Genomic DNA, 9,471 nt, shown 5'->3' with positions numbered 1-9,471 from the left:
AGCAGTTTTGCAAATTGTCTGAGTGGGCTTTTGTGAGTTCATGTCCTTATGGACTGCCCTGGGGTGAGCAGTCGCTTGATTGAGGTCCCTCCCACCCCTCAAAGTGGTGACCCCTTCCCTATGTGACCTGAGTCCCCTTCCTTCAGGGCCCAGCGCCCAAGTTGGGGGCAGGGGGCTTGGCCCTCAGCCAGGGTCCTGCTTCCCACCACTGTCATGAAGCAGTGGGATTCAGTCAGGGTGACTGGGTACCGTGGCCGGCACTTGTGTATGTGGACACGCGTATGCACACCTGTCAGACCCAGCCCAGGGTTACTCTTTCCCTAAACATCCAAATGTGACAGAGCAGTGACCAGGATGGGCTGTGTCCCTGTCTGCTTCGTCTCCTGAAGGTGGGAGGTGGCGATCACCGTTCTCACTGGATGCTTCTTGGAAGAGGCATCTGGTTCCCGGCTCTGCCTGTCCCGGCGCCTGCGGCTGGTGCTCTGGTGTCTCATTACACAGGGCACGTCGGCCCCTCTGCCTCCTCTGGGGATCCATCAGTGTGGATAGCATCACTGGTTGAATCTGTGGGTAGGGGGGTCCTCAGGCACCAGCTCTGGGTGTGAGCTATGAGCCGGCCCTCAGCCCCGTTTTTCCCAGCTGGGAGTCCAGAGGATCTGCAGTTGCAACCATGGGCTCCAGAGGGCAGCACAGATGCGTCCTGGGCCACAGGCTTCCCCGAACCCAATCTCTCTGGCCCCCTCGCTCTACTGGACCCCAGTCCTGTCCCCCGCCGGCAGCCCCTCCCCCAAGAATTCAGGCGGAAACCAAAGAGGGTCTCTCCCTTCCACTCCCCTGGGAGACATGTCTGAGACATGAGGTGGATGCCCATCTTCTTGGAATCCTCATCCTCCGTTTGCTGAGGACTTGCAGGGCCCGGGTTTAAGCAGGAAACAAAGGCTGGTGCATTAACTGATCACCTGCCCTACGCCGGGCCTGGGGCACACGCCCTTGGGCAGCGGGACCCCTGGTGCCTGGCAGAGCCAATGCTTCTAGATTGTATGTCTTCTGTCTCTGTTCTTGGAGACAGGGTGTCTTGCGTATGCATTCACTGAGCCAATGTGTGCTTATTAAAAATCACATTTAAGAAAAAGTAGCTTTAGTGAAATATAAATGACATGCATGTAATTCATCCATTTGAGGAAAAGGGCTCAGGGGACAGACTGGGATGTCTTGCAGAGTGCACAAAACAGTCCCTCCTGGTCCACACTGCCCATCAGTGTCTAAGCGACACAAACAAGTGGAATTTGAGATGAAAGGCAGAAAAGCCCCTAGATTAGAAGTTGGAATAAAGCGTCAGAACATCAAACACACCCAGGGAGCTCTGGAAATGCACTGGAGCCCACAGTAATTACATATCACACGTCGGGTCTGGCAGGCTGGGTAGCAGTGATAGACTAGGGGGCAGATATGGCCTGGGGTACAGGGGTAAAGGCAGACACAGGGCCAGGCTCTCTGGGGACGATGATCCTGCTTGCACGGGGACCTCTCTGAAGGCAAGACTGCTGCCTGTGACAGAAGCCCGCCTCCTCCAGTGACCCGAGGCTGGGAGGAGGGAGTGAATACTGTAGAGGAATAGGCACCGGAACCAGGGGGCTTTTCCGGGCAGAAGGAGCAGCCACACACTCGGTCATGTCTAAAGTGAGTCCTGGGGAATGAGTTCTAAATCTGATCCTGTAGTTGGAGCCTGGCTCTGGCAGGGAGATCTGACCTTGGGAGACTTGTGGCGACCCCACCTCAGTGATCCCACTGTAAGTAGGGCCCATATGGGGGCCCACCTCACAGGGCGAGATGAGGATGAATCCATTCTGTGCAGAGCCCGCAGGATGACCCAGTGGACCATCCTGGTCACTCTAGGACCCTCAGTGCCCTTGTGATCTGAGGCTGGGAGCCGGTGGTCCCTGAAGGACTGGCCATTTGAGGGTGAGGGTGGCAAGGCTCTCCCACCACCATGCCAGCTCCTGGGGCACAAAGATGAGCTGAAGAGCAATTGCTCTGAATGATAATTTGCACTTAGATTTATTTTAATTGGCAGCACATTAGCCAGGCACATGTGATAACCATTTAATGACTGTTATATGTATAATCCATTTTATTCTCAGCTGGCTCCCACGGTAATTACATTCTGCTGTGTTTAATTCATAACTTGATCATTTATTCCAAGTCATGCTGGGTTGGTCCACAGGCTCAAGGGAGGTGCCACTCACTGAGGAGTTCAGCCTCTGCTCTGGCCATGCAGGAAGCTGGTGAAGCCACCAACATCTCCCCGGATCTCATGGGGGCTCTGGGCTGGGAGCTCCGACTCTGAGCCAGCCAGAGCCCACAGTGAGTGGTGATGATGGTGATGGAATCAGCAAAGGCTGAAATGATATCAGACACTTTCTATTTAATGTAATATCTGCGCAGGATGTGTGCACCCCTCACACCTGGCATACCCAAAAGGCAGGGGCCAACAGCTCAGTGTGAGTCTAACAGGCCTGGGAGGACCTGTGGGTTCAGTTCTGATGTCCAGAGTGTTTCACTTCACCTTTGCACACCTCAGTTTCCCCACTTCTGACACAGGGATGAGACCACAGTACCCGTTTCACTGGAGCCCATGAAGACTGGAGATCCAGAGTATAGTAAATGCAGTCAGAGGTTTTAAATAATTAAAGCAATTCTCACGCTTGCTGCTCAGGCAAGGAAACTGAGATCCTCCCACAAAACAGTACCGAAGTGGGTGTATAAATGCACGAAGGTGGAGGCCTTCTGAGAAGCTGGCTGTCAGCCAGGGAGGTTAAGGAGTCCTATTCCCACCACAGGCTGGAGGCCCAGGAGGCTGGCAGGCAGGCTCATTCTGGGTCTGACAGCCTGAGAACCAGGGGAGCTGATGGGTGTGAGTCCCAGTCACTCCATGTGAGTGCTCGTGGCCAGTTTGGTCGACACAGTACAGAAAACATCGCACACGCCTTCCAGGCCTCTCTGCCTCTTCTGAGAACTCAGGTGTTCCCAGATGTCTGTCCACCATCCAAAGGGCCTTTTTCAGGCTTTCAGTCCCCTATACTTCCACGAGAGTCCTGTGGGGAACTTGCTTTTAAGGGCAGAGTCCACCACCCTCGCCCGCGCTGGTTTAGAATCTCGGGAGGTTCTTCTACCTGCATTTATAGAGCAGGGCTGGCACCACATTCAGGCCAGCAGTGTTTGCCAGGTCCATGCCTGGCCCCACCCTCCATCCCCTATCTCACAGGCACATCCCCTTGGCATGTAGTGTTGTCCACACTGCTGGGAGTCAGCATGAAGCCTTCCACAATTAATCACAGCCGCCCTCATCCCCCACCCCCCGGGCATTGCCGCACCTGGAGGTCCCTAATTAGGAGCCTAATTAGCCCCATGGCCGGTTTCTCATCACAATGGCCCATGGTGAGTCTGCTTTGCAGCTAATGACTGAGTCTTCATGACAAGAATGGCAATTCCTTCTGGTATTTTCCTCCCACCTTCCCCAGAAAAGTGCCAAGGGCAGCATGCATAAGCCACCCAGGGTCCCGCAGCACTGTCCAGGTCAGGGCTGGCCACTGGTCAGGCCATGGACATGAGGGCTGGTGTCGGGTGACCACCATCCTGTCTTAGCTGGGATGTGGGGGCCTTTGGGGAGAGGGGAGCTACTAGGGGAGGGTGGGAACAGGAGAGTGTGCAGGCAGGTGGGGGTAGGACAGAAAAAGGGGCCTGGCTATTGTGTCCTATGCCTCCCCAGCCTGGATCCCCAGGAAGAGCTCCTGAGTCCACTTTGTACTTGGCCCTTCCACTCTGTCTGCGTGGCTGAGCAGGAAGTCGTTTGTCTTAAGGAGGAGAGAGTGAACGCAGGAAGCTGTCAGAGCCGGCGTGGGCCTTACACATCACTTGCCTCCAGCAGGAGCTTCACTGAGGCCATGGTGAACGTTCTGGTTTTTCTCTGGAGGATGAGCTGCCTGCTGGCCCTCTTGGGAAGGAAATGCACTGGCTTCCAACGCCCAGAGACAGAAGAGTCAAATATAGACAATGACCATGTAGGGAGCTGCGGCCCTCATTCCTGGAACACCAGGCGCTCTCGCTTCAAAGGAAGGTTTGACCGGGAATGTGTGGATCAGCCTGTTCTGGCCCGTGGAAGCAGCAAAGCTCAGGCTCTGGGGGTCCTGGCAGTCTAGTAGGAGAGGTGGGCTCCTTGCGGGGCAGGCTGCTCCAGGTCTCCTCCTCCCAGAAAGTCCCTCCTCTCCCCAACCCTCTGCCTTGACCCACAAGCTGCAGTTGTGGGTGATCCACAGAGCAGCAACTGGGCCTCTCTGTCCGGCCACCTTTGGTCTCTGATGACAAAACCTGCCCAGAGCGAGAAAACTGAATCAGACCAGAGCCGTGTGGAGGGTGATGCCTCCAGGCAGTGGGCTTCCCTGGGGTCATTCCCAGTGCAGCCTTCCCCGCTGAGCTGTTTCAAGGGAGGCCAGAGTGTCTCAGTAGGAATTCGGCCCCAGGAGGAGCCTCCCAGGCTCAGGGGACAGAGGACATCTGAGCAGCTCTTCACTGAGATGTTTCACCTCCAGCACCAGCTCAAATGAGCCTCCTTCCTCCACCACCCTTGTACTCCACCCCTGCAGTGGAGAAATGCCCCAGACACGCCCTCTGGTTACCAAGGGCAACCCTGACTGTCTGATGACCAGGCTGAGACTGGACTTCATGAAGCTTCAGAATGAAGAAAATTCCCACCTCCAAGGGCAGAGGTGGGGAACGTGGTGTCCAGTCCACTAGCCTCAGGAAGGGGGCAGAATGAGGACTGAAAACCAAGCCCTGAGCCCCGTAGCTCAGACCCCACACATAGCCCCTGCTAGCTGTCATCACTCTGCAGTCAGATCTTTGCTTTTTCCTTTTCTTAAAAATCTATTGTGATAAGATGTAAAGGAAAAAGAGGGTAATGAAGCCTTAGTAGTCATGTACCCTTTAGTCTGAATTAGCATCAAGTTCTTCACCAAGGGCAGATTTGGATGGTACAGGAGGAGGTGAGAGGGAGGAAGGACACAGGCCACAGAGCAAAGGCAGATGGAGGGAGGGCGACCTGCAAGAGAAGCCTCCCAAGCAGGACCAGGCACCTCTGAAGAAAAATGCCTTCATTTCTGCTGTAATTTGGGCCAAGCCTGGTTCAACCTCACGACGCTCCAGAGGTCATGGAGACAGCTAGAGGCCAGACAGCCACGTGGGACGGTGTGCTTCAGTGCACTTGGCTCTGCATTTGTAACACAGACACTTTGGGTTTACCACTCATTTCACATTGGGAGCAACAGGAGAGGCAGCGAGGTACCTCAATGGACTGATTCTGAGGTTTAGTTTCATCATTGAAAGGGAAACACCCCCTGATTTCCAGCTGAGAGTCTTTGCAAGTGTAGCATTGCAACTCAATACACACCTTTTTATTTAAGCCAGACTTGGTTTTGTTAACTTTGTTGTGAAACTGCCAAACACACAGAAGCGAAGTGAGCACAGGGTGCCCATCCCCTGCTCCCACCTTCCGGGCCCAGAGCACTCCGGTTTTGTCCACTGTCAACCTAGGGTCTCCACCGAATTATTGTTATTTTAACATGAACTTGACAAAGTCAAAAATCCCTTATCCATCTGTCCATCCATTGGCAGGTGAAGAATAGGGTGAAATGTTGGCTTTGGGGTAATTCCCCAAGCTTTTATTTTCAAGGATATCCCACAATACAGCTGACACCCCCAACCCCCTAAACCCGAATGACAGAGCCAGGTACCCATCGCCCCCACCCCTGGGTGGGAAGGAAGTGGACTTGGGCTTCTCGAGAATTTTCAGACTCAGAAGATGCCGGGCTGGGTTTCTGGATTATTTTGAAAGAAGTAGCGCTGGGGCCCTGGAATTGTTTCCTTGAAAACTTGTTTTTCATAAGTAACTGACTGTGTAGGCAAATCAGTCTGTGGCAGCGACGTGCCGGCATGAAGCTAATCATTAGCTGCCGCAGGAAGGAGGCGATCATCCCCACCGGCTCCCATCAGACAGGAGCAGCCCAGGAGCTGATGTCTTCATTACCCAGCCTTGAAATTTCCAGAGAAGACAGCAATTCGTGCATGGCCCAGTCATCATCCTCCCACTGATTTCAGAAAAATGAGACCCTGGGCTTCCTCTCGACGCTTTGTGGCCATTTCTCCATCCTCACACATAAAAGAATCAGCCATCAAGTGGATGCGGAATCCTTGAGTGATGTCTGAAGGGCCCATGGCAGGCTCAGCACGTCCATTTTCCCTCAAGCACCCACAGTTTCGATTCTTGAGTGTGGGAGGGTGGATGCAAACTCAAGTCAAGCCAGCTTGAGAAAAAGTGGGGTGGGTGGGGCGCATTCCAGGTATGGCAGGATCAAGCATTAGAGTGATGCCATCAGGGCTCCAGGCCTCTTCCCATCCCCAGCTCTGCTGGAATCAGCCTGGCAACCAGTGACACGGGCCTGCATCTCCCAACAAGCAGGAAGGACTCTAGGCATACAACTTGTGTTCCCAGGGCAGTGGGGATGGGCACTCTGATTAGCAGGAATGGAGAGGAAAGGACCAGCCCCTCCCCAATGCCATGCAGGGTGGGCTGTCAGGAACACAGACCCCTGGGATCCAGCAGGAGGGCCAGTCTGGGGCACCAGGGTAGGGGGTGGCACTGTGGGTCTGGACGAGCAAAGCCAACAGATGTCCCCTTCTGGGTCCACGCCCGCTGTCATCGATGGAGCAGTGCCATTCAGCCTGTTGTGGAGAGTAACAAACAGGCAACAGATTGCCTGTGTGGAGGACAAGCCTGTTCCACCAACATGGCATTTGAAACCAAGATAATAGAAAGCAGACTGAGATTCAAGGGTCGTGACAGGTGTCCACAGCAAGGTTACCCACTTTGTGGCAGCCAGCAGCCTCGGCCCTTTTTAAAAGAAAAATATTATAGCGTATCAGCTCTCTTAGCTGTTGCAGCCGTGATACATGGGTGTGTATTTAATATTCAATCTATGGCTCTGTGTGTGTGTGTGTGTGTATGTGTGTGTGCAGGGGGCAGGGAGGGAGAAGGCAGATTCAAGGCGACGGTGTGTATGAAGCGCCTAGAACAATGCCCGCAGCAGAGCCCCGCTTTGATGTCGGCTGCGCGGGCAGCGTATCTGCACGGCGAGCTCGCGTGTATTTATGGACCCAAGAGAGGCTGCGATTTCAGCAGATCGTGTTCGCTCTGCATGCATAATCTGATTATATTTTAACTGCTCATTTACACGAGAACACATTTCCCTCAAACGTGCTAATGCTCTTTTTTTTTTCCCCCTCAATGATATTTTTAAAAACCAGATTGCTGGGCGGTACAACTGCGCTGAGAGAGCTTTCCGAAGTGAAAACAAGCGGCTCCCCGCTTGTGGACGTGATGCTGCCCGCCCCGGAATTACACTCTGAGGGGAACAGACCGTGTGTCCGCAGAGCCTTCAGCCCTGCCCCAGGAAAGGGCTTTCCCAGGACGGGGCCCAGGAGAAGGCTGGCCTGGCCCTCTCCCTGCCTGGTCACCCTCCCCGTGCTGCGAGGACGGCCCTGAGCAGGGATGAGAGTGACAGCACAGCACTGCTGCCCTCGAGAAGGGGGGCTTCACGCACACCTGCGTTCACTGCAGCCCCCAGGCTGTGGTTCTTGGTTTCAGCAGCCCCTGGACCCTCATGGGGCCCACAGAGGGGCTCCTCAACTGTCCATGATTAATAGGTCCAGAGGAAGTCCCTCTGAGCCCCCAGGGCTGGGCGCTGGCCAGCCTTGCCCACTCCATCCCCCCTGGTCTGCTTATCCTGTAGGAATCAGGGGCCCATCCAGGGCCTCAAAGCATATCCCTGGGAACTGCAGACTCTACCTCACCTCAGAAATGATCTCAGGGGGCTCTTGCAGGGCAAGGGAGTCCCAGGAAGGTGAGAGGCAGGCAGTGGCAGCCGAGGACCCAGGCCTGACGGGACAGGGCACCCCTTTCCGCCCTGCCCACCTGCAGGCCAGAACTTACTCCCAAGACACGCCTACCTGCAGGGCGAAGGGGAGAAGGGTCACTAATCTCAGACGTGCCCTGGGGACTGCACCCTGGAATCTACAAGCCACCAGGTCTGCTGCCGGCACTTCCGCAGGATTCTCTCCAAGGCTCCTGCCCCAGAGCAGGGGCCACCCGGGCAAGTGGGTCACCTGCCTTCTCTGGCACCTGATTCTTTCCCAAGAGTGCTCGGAGTCACCTCAACGCTCTGAGGCAAGAATGACTAAGGAGACTCGGGTTTTATTTTAGAACTCGTATGAAGTCATTAGGAAATGGGAGACATGTTTTTCTATTTAAGTACTTTTAGGCAACTGGAACTCCTGAGTACAGACAAAGGGCGCAGGTTTCAGGTCTCTGGAAGAAGAGCTGGAACTGTCAGAAGTCGTGTTTATGCAACCATCACCCTCCCGGGGAGATACCCCCACAGAAGGAAGGCCCATGGGGCGGGGGGCAGGGGCCTGTGACCCTTTCTCCTTCAGCTTAAGTCGCAAGTGTGTTCACAAGCACCCCTGGGAAAGCTAACCAGAAATTGGTAAATTTATAAGAGGCATAAACTCAGCTTTCCAGGGGGAGAGCTGACAAAACACTGCTTTTCTCTGCAAGCTGAGCAGATGGAACTGTTTGTCCTTCTGCATCGGATGCGCTGTTGTCTTTCACCCAAGAGAAAGTCTCAAAAAGAAAATGCCTTTGCGGGAGGGGGTACTCAGGGGCCCTCCTTGTAGCCTGACCCAAGTGTGGAGGGCAAGGGGGATGAAGGGGGAAGGCAGGGGACTCGGGGTGGGGGGATAACTCTGTCAGTTTCAAACCTGGTTCCCAGAAGTCAGGTTGCAACTTCAGAGAAAATTCTAAAAAGCATCCTTTGTGTTGATCAGCCTGAAATGCATGCCACAGCAAAGCCTTCATAGGAGTAATTTTTAGGAACCTGGGCTGCATGGAAGCTTGTTTGGAGATCAGATTTTCTCTTTCTCCTTAGATGATCTAACATGCCCTTTTTTCCTCCAAAACATCATCTTTCCTGACATGTGTCTTTGCTGAAGTCTTCAACGCCCCAGGTGGAGTCCACAGTTGCCAGGCCCTTCTCGGCTGCAAGTGTTGGTGGCTATTGCTTGTACAAGCGCTCTGCTCAATAAATCTCGAAAAGTGCACAGTGAGATGGTTTAGATTGTTAGGAGAAGGGGCCATGCTGCTGCCGGGGGTGAAATGACAGTTGCAACCCAGGGGTCCCCATGGCCTGAACCCCTCCCCTCAGCCATCTCCCTGCCTGCTTCAGAGGGTGGAGCTCAGAGGGACTAGCCCCTAACCTGCAGCTGGGAACTCAGCCTTCCTCATGCATCCTCCACAGGGACCCTGCCACTGACGGGAATGAAAGCCATACCCTCACTCTCGGGGGCCCAGGAGCTCAGCCC

This window comes from Capra hircus, chromosome 13 (genome assembly GCF_001704415.2).
Source record: "Capra hircus breed San Clemente chromosome 13, ASM170441v1, whole genome shotgun sequence".
Classification (NCBI taxonomy): domain Eukaryota; kingdom Metazoa; phylum Chordata; class Mammalia; order Artiodactyla; family Bovidae; genus Capra; species Capra hircus.
Note: the sequence above shows the minus strand (reverse complement) of the source record.